Source organism: Setaria italica, chromosome II (assembly GCF_000263155.2).
Source record: "Setaria italica strain Yugu1 chromosome II, Setaria_italica_v2.0, whole genome shotgun sequence".
Taxonomy (NCBI): domain Eukaryota; kingdom Viridiplantae; phylum Streptophyta; class Magnoliopsida; order Poales; family Poaceae; genus Setaria; species Setaria italica.
In genome coordinates this window covers 12,014,143-12,026,435 of record NC_028451.1, presented here as the reverse complement: position 1 = coordinate 12,026,435, position 12,293 = coordinate 12,014,143, and positions in this window count along the sequence as shown.

The following is a 12,293-nucleotide window of genomic DNA, read 5'->3' as shown; positions in this document are numbered from 1 at the left end:
TAAAATCTATTATGTTTTGAGTAAGTATGCATGCAACCAAGTCTTGAAAGAAACCAAAGCGTGCACATACACCAATTCTCCATCACATAAAAGCAGCAGCTAATACACACAATGAATCTTTCAGGATTGAGCCATAGTAACCCAAACCAGAGTCAGTCTCTATACTCCAACACAACTTCACAAATCAGCTTTACTGTAATAATTATCAATAAAGCAGGACAGGTAAACAAACTATGTATGATATTTCTAGAGATTGGCAACAGGTACATACCCGTTGGGTAGTGCTATTCCATGCCCACACCCGTGAACTCTACTTCTACCCGCTAAAAACCCATACCCGCATGCGGGTATAAGTTCTTAGCCATACCCGTACAGGGTTTTTTACCCGTCGGGTAACCCATACCCGATAGCATACCCGCTATAAGCTACTAGAATCGTAAATATAACACATGAGAAAGTGCATACACCAAGAAATTGAGTAAATAAAAACATAATTGACAATTCTTAACCAATTAATAGTCTAATAAATCATAAAATTATTAGTTAGTTACCAATACTAATTAAGTCACCCTTCACTAACAACATGCAAGTTTATGAGTTTATCAAACATTATAGTTGGGTATATTTTATCCATGGGTATGCGGGTATGGGTAATATGCACCCGTACCCGCACCCGTTTACCGGATGGGTAGATGATGTTGCCCATTAGTATACCCACAGGTAAAGATATGTTTCCATACCTGCCTTCTTATCGGATCAAACTCATCAGGTACTTGGATTTCGGGTTCGCCATCTCTACATATTTCTGAGCATTCAACAGCATACATGTAGTTAATGTGGTTTCTCTCTCCTATTTGTTCAATACTGCGTCTGTTTAGATTTTTTTTTTGAAATTATTACTAAACTTAACAACTTATATTTTCTTAAAAATATTTCAACAAAAAAACTCTGGTTCTTTCTAATTGATATAGTGCTTTTTTGTCTTCTCTCCACTTTCCAAATATTTAAATAAAATGTTGTAGGCAATGAAATTGCTTAACTTTGAAAATAATGTTTACTGTGCACGCAATGCACAGTAGTAAACTAATAACTACTAGGTGCATGATCACCAACACGTAAGTGAAAGATGATAGAAAGTTAATCAAGTCTGCAACTGATTTTAATTAGTGGCTACATGCAACGTCCCAAAAAGAATGCAATTATGTATATACACCTGGATGGAGGGAGTATGTTCTTCTACTGCATTTTTTTCTAATTTTTTATATAGGTGAAAATATTTCAAATGTTGCTGATAAAGTGAAAAGGTGTTACATTATTAATCCTATTATTTTGCTAGCTTTCATTGGGCAGATACCACCACATGCCCTAAATATATAGCATTTGGTGGTTATTCCATACCTGGTATTAGACTAACAATTTGTTGGATTTAGTGACCGACAGTCCACCAGAGGTTACCTAGGTGGTAGATTTGTAGGCGGGAGAGATCGTAAGACCAAGAACTCGAATGGTAACACAGGGATGCAAGGTTTAGACAGGTTCGGACCTTCAGAGAGTAATACCCTACGTCTTGTGTTCTGGTGGATTGTATTGCTAATTGCAGGTGCGAAGAGTTAATGTGCCCTTGGAGGCGCCCCTGGCTGCCTTATATAGGCTGACAACCTAGGGTTACAATCGGATAGGATCTAATCCTAGTCGGTTGTTACATGAAAAGCAATTTGAGTCGGTTTACAACAAATATACCGTGATATTCGGGCAGAATCCGTTCGCCTAGCTTCCGGACTTGTGCTCCACGTATCATGCCTTGACCCGCACGGCGTGGTCGGGCGAGCCCACATGCCAGGGCCGACCAATATCCTGGTCGGTGGGTACCCATGGGTAGCCTTATCCCTCAAGCCCCCAAGCAATATGGAGTCGAACAGGAGCCTGATGGATGCACAATGAAGCTTGTAATGCACTCGGCTGAAGTTGTGGTGTCGTCACAATGATGGAGAGGCTGCGCAGTGCTCAAAAAAAAGAAAAATTGAAGCTTTCACAAGCGGATGACCAAATGCGCATGGCTATGTGACTGGCGAGCTCCATGATGTCTATCATCCTGTAGATTGAAAGGGAAGCACATGGAGAGCGTCGCAAGATGCACTCCATATGGAGTAGCCCTCGAGCATTTAAGAGATTAAAGTAATCAGTCCAATGGTCAAAATCTGATGTATTGTTTCCATCGTAAAAAGTGATCCAAATATAGCGCCCAGCCCCCAAGCGCGAGGATTGGCGGAGCCGCGGAGGCACGTCGACCTGAAAATAGATGCCCAGTCCCCGAGCACATGGACTGGCAGAGCCGCGGCGCTGTGAGACTTAACGAAAACCCCGCGGAATCTGTCATTAGGTTTATGTCATCGATGCCTTCAAAAGCTGAAGAGGCGTGGTTTCCTTTTCAATTTTACTCCACTTGCCCCAAGCGTCACCACCGCCAACACCATAGCCTCCATGACAAAGAGCCCTAGGTCATGCCGCTGTGTCCGTAAGCCGCATCCACTACTCCTCTACCCAAAGGCTGTAGTCACCGCCGCCATGCCGCCATTTCCCACCGTATGCGAACCAAGAGGCCCGCCTACATCCAATCTGCGTCGCGAGGATTAGAAACCGAAAAAATGACGGTGGAGTAGGCACTAGACCCATCCACCTACTAGATGAAATCCGTGACGACTGAGGAACGGATCCAGGCCCTTGTCAACCGCAGCCTGCTCAGACCCAAGTCCCTCCTGAAGTGGGCGACCATGGGCCAGTAGTTCCCCACCGAGGACAAGACTGAAGCCGTCATCTTTGCGGCATCCTTCGAGCAGGGATTCGGGATCCTGACAGGGGATTTCTTCCGCGGACTGCTGTACTACTACAAGATCGAGTTAGTGCATCTCAACCCTAACTCCATCTTGGACATCACAGTTTTCATCCATTTGTGCGAAGCATTTCTTGGAATCCTCCCATTTCAATCTGTGGAGATATCTGTACCAATTGAAAGCGGTGATGACGAAGGGGAAACCGAGGGTGATCCGCGGCTGTGGATTTTTGCTACAACCAAAGAGGGTCGTCGAGTACTTTGATCTGATGCTCAAGGATTTGAACAAGGGGTGGTTCCTTGTTGCCAACCAAAAGTCCAAGCTGCCACCTCGCATCAGGATTTGTGAGTTCTTTGGTGATGTCATCAAGAACAAGAATTGCCCCAAGGCGTGGAATTGTGAGGCCAACCGATCTGGTAAGTTCTTGTTTTGGTTGACATTCCTGGTTTAGTTTTTGTTGTGCTAACCTAACCTGATCCCATTGATTGACCAGAGTCGCGAGTGCGAATTCTTCTATCCAGCGCCGCTCCTCGGAAGCATTGAGCAACAACGGCCCAAGCTCTGTCTATCTACCGAGGCCGACCAACTGCCTGCTGCCCTTGACTGGGAGTCAGACTCCTCCTTCAATGGTTCCGATGAGGATGTGTCAGTCCAAGGTAGCGGGATGGAGGCGGGGAGCTCTGCTCTTGTTGGGTGTGTGGAAGGTGACAGAGTCCAAGGCACTAGAAGGCGCCAGCAAAGGATGATGCTCCGGCTGCGACATCTCCCTACATGGCTGAGGCCTCGTCTGGGGTGGTGAGTGATGAATCTGACTCGCCCAGCCCCGTCATGAAAAAGAAGAAGGCGAGCTCCTTGAGACAACAACCACCAATGTGGAAATGGTCAGGGAGAGGCTGAAGATAGAAATCCGTGGGGGAAAGCAGAAGGAGCGACTCTGCCACCGTCAGCGCCTCTCCGCCCAAAGTTTTGAGTGAAGAAGAGCACGATGTAAGTATCATAACAACATCATTTGTTGTTGAAAGCTTGTCTATATGCTACATCACTTTATGTTTGTGTCCTGCCGTCCGAACAGAAAGGTTGTGATGGAGGACGTGCCAAACCCGCAGGATGTTGGCGTTGAGACACAAGAAGAGGGTCGGACATCTGATGCACCCTTGGGGGCTCCATCAGCATCTGCTACTCTAGCTAGTGGTGAAAGTGGCATAGTGACGGAGCCTAAGAGGCCTGAGCAGCAGTCACCCCTGCGCCAAGACATTGCCCGGAGATGCTGCAGTTGTCGTGCCTGGTGACATGGATGCCAACATCGAGGTCCTAGATGGAGGAAGACACCAGGGAGGCACCGGTTGATGCTAGGGCGGTGGGCCATGAGGCCAACATCAACGCCCATGAAGAAGATGATCCCTCCACATTGGACTTCTCCGGGACAGTTCCGGCGCAAGAGGCTACCGAGGACAAGAGAGACCTTGCCGAGCTAAAGCAGGCTTCCGGCAAGGTCGCGGAGCTATTATACGTAAGTTAGCCAACCTTATTTGATGTTAATTGCCGTTCCTAGTTTCCTTCTCTGATTAGTTGGGATGATTCTTACCCAAAACCTGGCCGAGCGCGCACACAAGAGGGCGGATGCCATCCATCGTGCCGAGGAGTATCATCTCAAAGTCGAGCGCTTGGAGGTCGAGCTCATGAAGGACAAGGAGGATGCCGCAGAGCAGATCCGATAAAAAGATTGGGAGATTGCAGACTAGAACAGATAACCAACAACGTCTAGAGAGACCTTGACACCATGCAGAATGGTAACAATTTTGATCCTTGTTGTGAGTCTAGATCCTCTAGATGCAACTAGTGCATGTTCTTGAATCTCATTGCTTTTGCAGATGCCTAGAAGAAAAAAGAGGGCCTCAAGAGAGACCTCAAAGAGTGTGAAGCAGCCAACACCCGACTCCAGCAAGATCATGATATTTCCGTGCACCGTGAGTATGCTGTGTCACAAAAACTTGCCTATGAGGTCGAATTGTGCAAGGATATGGACCGATGCTTGATTGCGGTGATGCATAGTCTTTAGCATGATGGACATGATCTAGCCGCAAGCTACATGATGGACATGATCTAGCCCAAGGCCAACCCTGATGAGCCAACGCCGCTACTGGACCGCCTGAAGAGTGCGCCAAGTCGGCTAAAGGCCTTGATGAAGGAGACCACTGTGGAGTGCGCCAAGAATGTCGTGGCGCTTTTGAAGACGCACTTTCCTCGACTGGCCATAGAGCGCGTCGAAATGGGCATTGCCGAGGACTTTGATGCTGATAACCTCCCGGAGCTGGCCGAGCAATATCAACAAGCCGCGGAGGACATAGTTAAGGAACTGGACCTGTAATGAAGAAACTGTAAAATGTATTAATTTGTGCTATGGGGCAAGAAAAGTTTTTGATTAAGTTATGTAAAGGAAAAACTCATTCCCTCCCTTGGTATGTTTGACAGGACATCGTGTAGCCTTGGCCTGTAGCCGCTAAGTGCCTAGCCTTGCCTGGCCAGCACTCTGCTGAGAGCGGATCTCGAGCTTGTAGAGGGGGCGAATGCTAGGTTGTCTAGGTTTTGCATGCTAGGACGCCATCCACATCGGTTAGTCGCACAACCTTGAGAGGGGTAGGAGAAAATTTGGGACCCGGAGGTTGGCACGTAGCGTGGGAAGCCCCTGAGCATAAAGGTGAGGGTGTGGTTTGTTGAATATGTCGGACAACCCCCGAGCATGAGTAAGAGCTCGAATAAGAAAGCGAGAAGGTAGTAGGTACATAAAGAACCTCTAGGGTTTTATTTATTCAATATGAGAAAGTTGAAAGAGTACATAGCTTTTATATCCTAAGGGTAGAAGCGTCGTAGGTGTTGGATGTTCCATAGGTTGGGGACGCCTGAGCCGTCCGCCCACTGTAGTCGGTATGTACTGGGTTGAATGACCTCTTTGATGATGGGGGGGCCCCTCCTAGGGGTCCGATAGCTTGTGCTTGTCTTTTGTGGACTGGATCCGGCGGAGCACCAGGTTGCCAACGTTGAACGAGTGTTCCTGGACATTCCTACCATGGTAGCATCGGATCTGCCACGTGTACTGGATGAGAGCCGCCATGCGGTGTTCTTCAAGGCTATCGATGTCGACCTTCCGACTCTTTTCTGCTTCCCTTTCCTCCTAGTATTGAATCCGCGGGGCACCAAAGGCTACATCTGTAGCAGTACAACCTCTGATCCATAGACGAGGAAGAATGGGGTGTAGCCAGTGCCCTGACTCTTTTGGGTGCGGAGACCCCAAATGACATGGGGTAGCTCGTGGAGCCATTTGGTGGCGTACTTGGATGTGTCATCAAAGATGCGAGACTTGAGGGTTTAGAGGACCATCCCATTCACACGTTCGACCTGGCCGTTGCATCGTGGGTGAGATATTGAGGAGTAGTATATGTCGATGAGGTTGTCCTGGCAAAAATCCTACAACTCAGATCCTGTAAATTGTTTGCCTGGGTCGGTGATGATCCTATTGGGAACCCAAAAGCGGTGTGTGATCTCTTCGACAAATTGAGCAGCTTTGGATGACTCTATGCTGGTGACAGCCTTGACTTTGATCCATTTGGTGAATTTGTCAGCTGCCACGAAGATATGGGTGTATCCATCCGGAGCGGTCTTGAAAGGGCCGACCATATCCAGCCCCCAGCATGTGAAGGGTCAGGATGGTGGGATGGTACATAGGCCTTGCACTGGGAGGTGCTGCTTCTTGGAGAAAAATTGGCACCCTTTACACTTCTGGACAAGCTCTTTTGTATCAGCGATAGCAGCTGGCCAGTAAAAATTGGAGCGGAACGCTTTCCCAACCAGATTGCCCGAGGCAGCATGGTTTCCGCATAAGCTCGAGTGGATTTCGTGGAGGAGTTCGAGGCCTTCGTTGTGGAGGATGCACTTCATCAGAATGCCAGTAGATGCGGCCTTCTTGTACAACTCCTTATCGATCACAACGTAGTTGGTGCTGCGTCGTGCGAGGTTTTCGTGCTCAGCTTTGTCCTCTAGGGACATTTTATCGGTGATGAATGCGATGAAAGGTGCGCGCCAGCCTTCCTCCTTCTCGATCATCAAAACATCGGTGGACACTGGGTTGGCCTGAGCCTGGGTGTTGCTGCTAGCTTGGTTTGGGTCCAGGATCTTAATGGATGGTTTTCTCAAGTCCTTGATGAACACGACGACCAGGACTTAGGGCGCATTTTGAGCCGAGCTTGGATAGGATGTCAGCGGCGATGTTGTGTTTCTTGGGGACGTGATGAAACTCGAGACCATCAAAGTGAGCCAAGAGTTTGCGGACCTTAGTGTAGTAGGAGTCTATGGTTTCCTTGGTGCACTCCCAGGACTTGTTGACCTGCTCGATGATAACCTTGGAGTCACTGAGCGCGAGGATGCGCTTAATGCTGAGCGAGACGGCGATGCAGAGCTTGTGTATGAGGGTCTCGTACTCGGTGCCATTATTGGTGGTATTGTAGTGGATCTGGAGGATGTACTTGAGCTGCTCGGCTTTTGGTGATATGAAGAGGACCCCTGCACTAGCTCCTTCGAGGTTGAGGGCACTGTCGAAGTACATCGTCCAGTGCTCCGGCCTCTCTAAGGAGGGTGGCTCTTGGATTTCAGTCCATTCAGCAACGAAGCCGGCCAGGATCTAGAACTTGATTGCATGATGTGGGAATAAGTCGATGTTGAATTCGTCGAGCTCCATAGACCATTTAACAACTTGGCCCTGGACATCTCTGTTGTGCAGGATTTTGCCGATTGGGTAGGAAGAGACCACTTGGATCTTGTGCGCTTTGAAGTAGTGACGCAGGATTGCGTAGAGCAATTTCTGGACCTGCGTATAGTGGACTTTGGAGTTGCTTAGGACCTAGCTGACGTAATATATTGGCCTTTGCACCATGTGGGCATGGCCGGGTTTTTCGCGTTCTACAACTAGCATCGTGCATACAACATGTGTTGCCGCAAAGATGTATAGCTGCAGCATTTCTTGGTCGGCTAGGACTGTCAGGATAGGAGGGGTAGTGAGGAATGTTTTGAGTTCCTCGAGAGCTTTGCGGACCTTGTCATCCCACTCGAACTTTTCCGCCTTCTTGAGTAGTTTGAAGAAGGGGAGTCCCTTTTCGCCGAGCTTGTTGATGAAACGGCTAAGTGGTGCTATTATGACTATGAGCTTCATGACATCCTTTTTGCCGGCCAGCTGCGCCATGTTCCTGATGGCGTCCACTTTGACAAGGTTGGCTTTGATGCCGTGTTGGTTGACCATGAAGCCTAGGACCTTTCCGGATTGGACATCGAAGACACATTTGCCCGGGTTGAGTTTCCATCAATAGGTCCGGAGGCTGTTGAAGGTTTGGCAAGGTCGGTGATGAGGTTCTCTTCATCTTTGGTCTTGACGACTACGTCGTCGATATAGGCCTCTACGTTTTTGCCGAGTTATTTCTTGAGGCAACCCTGGATTACCTTCTGGTAGGTGGCGCCGGCGTTTTTTAACCCAAAGGTCATGGTGTTGTAGCAGTAGATGCCGTAGGGCATTATGAACGCAGTCCTTTCTTGGTCAGCAGGGTTGAAGGTGATGTGGTGATAGCCCGAGTAGCAATCGAGGAAGCATAGCAGGGTGCAGCTGGTCGTGGAGTCCACGACTTGGTCGATGCGAGGAAGAGGGAAGGGGTCTTTAGAGCAGTGCCTGTTGAGATCGGTGTAGTCGATACACATTTTCCATTCACCGATTTTGTTTTTTATAAGGACTAGATTTGCTAACCAGTTTGGGTGCTTACATTCACGGATGAAACTGGAAGTTAAGAGCTTATTTATTTCTACCCTAATGGCCTCCTTGTGATCTTGAGTGAAACGGTGAAGCTTCTGCTTGATTGGCCTTCCTATCTTACTCAGCTCCAAGGAGTGCTCAGCCAGCTCCCACAGGACACCAGGCATATTGGATGGTTTCCATGCGAATATGTCCGAGTTGTCCCAGAGGAAACTGGTGAGCACGTCTTCCTATTTGGGGGTGAGGCCGGCCCCGATGAGGGCCGTCTTGGAGGGGTCTTCCGGCCGAGGCTGATCTTCTTGACTTGCGGGTTGGGCTGCAGCGCCATGGGTGTTAGGTCCACCTCTGGGATCGTCAGCTAACTTTGGTCCACCTTTTTGGACTCGGTGAGCATCATGGTGGCATTGGCCGAGTACTCTAGGGTCTTGGCGAGCTGCACCGCTTCCGTGTCACACTTGTAGGACGTTTCAACATCGCCGAAGATGGAGAGGACGTTGTTTGGAGCCGGAATCTTGAGGATGAGGTAGGTACGGTTGGGAATCACCATGAACCTCGCCAACATTGGCTTGCCAAAGATGGCATGGTAAGAGGTCTTGAATTTGGTAACCTCGAAGGTGAGGTGCTCAGTGCGGTAGTTGTCGGGGGTGCCAAACATGACCGGCAGGACGACTCTCCCATTAGGATAGGATCCTTTGCCGGTTACTATGCCGTAGAATGGGTCTTCACATGGAAGGAGCCGCTCAAAGTTGAAGTCCATGAGCTTCAGAGTCTCGGTGAAGATGATGTTGAGGCCGCTGCCGCCATTGATCAGCACCTTGGAGAAGAGGACTCTATCTATGGTGGTTGCACACAACCAGCGGGTAAGACCCGGGGTTCAGGATGTGCACCCAGTGATCTTCCCTGGAGAAGGTTATGGGCATCTCCGACCAGTGCAGATACTGGACTAGTGTGACGGGGATGATGTGCACTTTCTGCCTTTGCAATTTGTGCGTGTGATGGCTGTAGAAAGCCTTAGGGCTGCCGATGATGATGTTCACCTCCCACTTGGCACGCTGGAACTCGCCGTTGTCATTGCCGGCGTCCTAGTTGGCATCGGGGTTGCGTTGGTCACGGTGCTTTTCTTTGTGTTGGTTGTCGCGGTTGTCGCGGCGGCAGTTGCTGCGACAGTTATCTTCCTTGCGATAGTCGTTCTGACAAGGCCGCTTGTATTCCACTAGGACGCCAAGCTCTTTCTTTAGGACCGTGCAGTCCTTAAGATTGTGGCGTGCGTCCTTATGGAAGGGGCACGGTGCGTTTAGCGTGTCGTCAAATTCCTCTTGGAGGAAGGTTGTTTGCCTCGCAGGGTCGGCTTCGGTAGCGAGGACCTCAGGGGCCATCTTCCGAGGTCGAGATGGCTTCGGCCAAGGCTGGCGCTGGTGGTCTTGATGGGTAGGCAGTTCGTCGTCATCGTTGTGGCGATTCTTGCCATCCTGGAATTGGACGTGCTCAACTTCATCTGTGTCGGCATGAAGGTTGACGATTTGCATCATGTGTCCGATCGTCTTGGGGGTGGCCTGGAACATAGTGCGGAATATTGAGCAGTTCTTGAGGCCGGTGCGGAAGGACCAGATGATGCCGCAGTCTTCAACACCGGCAAGCTTGTTGCGATTGTCGAAAAAGCGGTTAACGTACACGCGGAGAGTTTCGTTCTTCCGCTGGTGGACTTTGCCAAGGTTTTTCATGTTTCCAGGTCGAGTGTATGTAGCCTGATAGTTTAAGGTGAAGGCTCTGGCGAGTTATCCCCATGTGTTGATGCAGCCTTGTGGGATGTTTTCGAGCCATAGGAGAGTTGCGCTTCCCATCACCACCGAAAAGTATGTGGCCGTCTGGTCGTAGGTGTCGTGCACAACCTTGACCACGGTGCAGTATGTCTTCAGCCAGATCTTCAGGTCAGAGTGACCCTCGTACTTCTCGTTGATGGCTGGCTTGAAGGTGGGTGGCCACTAGATAGCCATGAGACGGGGGGTGAACATGGCAAACTTGTCGATGTCCATGTCGTCGTCTTCCATGAGGTGGTAGTGTACCGGCGGGGCTCTAGGGTGTGCACCATTGTCATGCTGGGGTGGATTGTAGGCATTGCCATGGGTGTCATAGAGATGGTCATAATAAACATCACGGCATCACAGCTCCTCCTCTCAGCGGTTTGTGAAGCGTCCCCACATAAGTAGAGACTAAATGTGATCCAATTATCAGTCCCAGGAGGCTGATAACACATTTATTCAACAGATAGTTCAGAAACCGTACAGCTCCCGAAGGAGCGGGCGGGCAAGCCACACCCAAAGTAAAACTAAAGCGATAACAATACAAATCCAAGTTGCAGTCCAGTCGGACTCCGGGCTGCAATCAGAACTATGCGTCGGCGGAAGCATCCTGCAAAAGGGCCAACACCGCAGGCAGCGTTGGGTGCAGACGCAACCTCCTACTCGAAGTCCTCGACAACGTAGTCCGGGTCCTCCTCTGAAGCAACAAAACAGGGGTGAGTACAAAGGTACTCAACAAGTCCAACCCCATCCACGGAGGGGGATACAGCAAGAATATGCACAGGGTACAACAAGGATATGGTTAAGGTTCATTTGCAATAAAGCTAGATTTTTGACACATGCAGGGGTTTATTTCAAAGAATTTTCGCAAGGCATTTTCTTTAGTAACCGAAACATTAAGTGGGGTTGATCCTACACAAAGGATCCAAGTTTTATCGCTACCGGACTCCCCGTCCGCCGTAGCGCACGGCACAACTGCCGGACACTTCCAAAATCCAACACACGCCACAAAAACCAACCATCTCCAAATGCTAGTTATGTGACCAAGCCGTAACTCATCCAATACCATGGACACGGCTACCCGGATAGGTTTTAACTCTGCAGAGGTTGTACACTTTTCCCACAAGTAGGGTACCGCAACACGATCACCTTAGTGATGGTGGGGATCCTAACAAAGCCATTACCCACCTTAGCCAAAATTGACTAGTCAACACGGAAGCACCCAAGGGGTTAACGACCTATCCACGAGGCCGGAACCGGGACCTAAGTCACCAAGAGCTTACTCCTTTTCCATGGGCTCCCGTTGCTCACCAGCACACCTGAAGCCTAGCAGTTTAGCTAGTGGGGTTTATGCTAAGCCGTTGCCCATACAACGGTCGAGTGGTTGCACGATAGTTGAATTAGGCAAGATGACACATCAACTCGGTCCTTAGCCATGACAAGATGGATATCTCCCGACCTTGCTCAACCACTAAGGTACGAGCCTAAAAATCTGGCATTTCACACAAGAAACACCCATCCATCTCGCCCATACACCACTTCTCTTTACACCCGAAAACCCATCTCCTCAGTTGAACACAATTACACATTTATTTTCCGAATAAACAAGTGTAGTCATGATTGAATATGAGTAACGAGTTCCTAAGCATTCTAGCAGTATTTATCATCTAAACAGAGCAACTCATATTTAGAGACAAATATAGGTCAACAAGGAATAATCATAACAATCAAGGGGTAGCTATCCAACCATGTCTTGCAATAAAACAATATGCATGTTATAAAACAGGCCAATAGGTTGTGTTTGAAAAACTAGGTATTAAATATGCATCAAAGGGTGAGATTGGACTTGCCGTTCTCAAGGCCCTCCGGGAG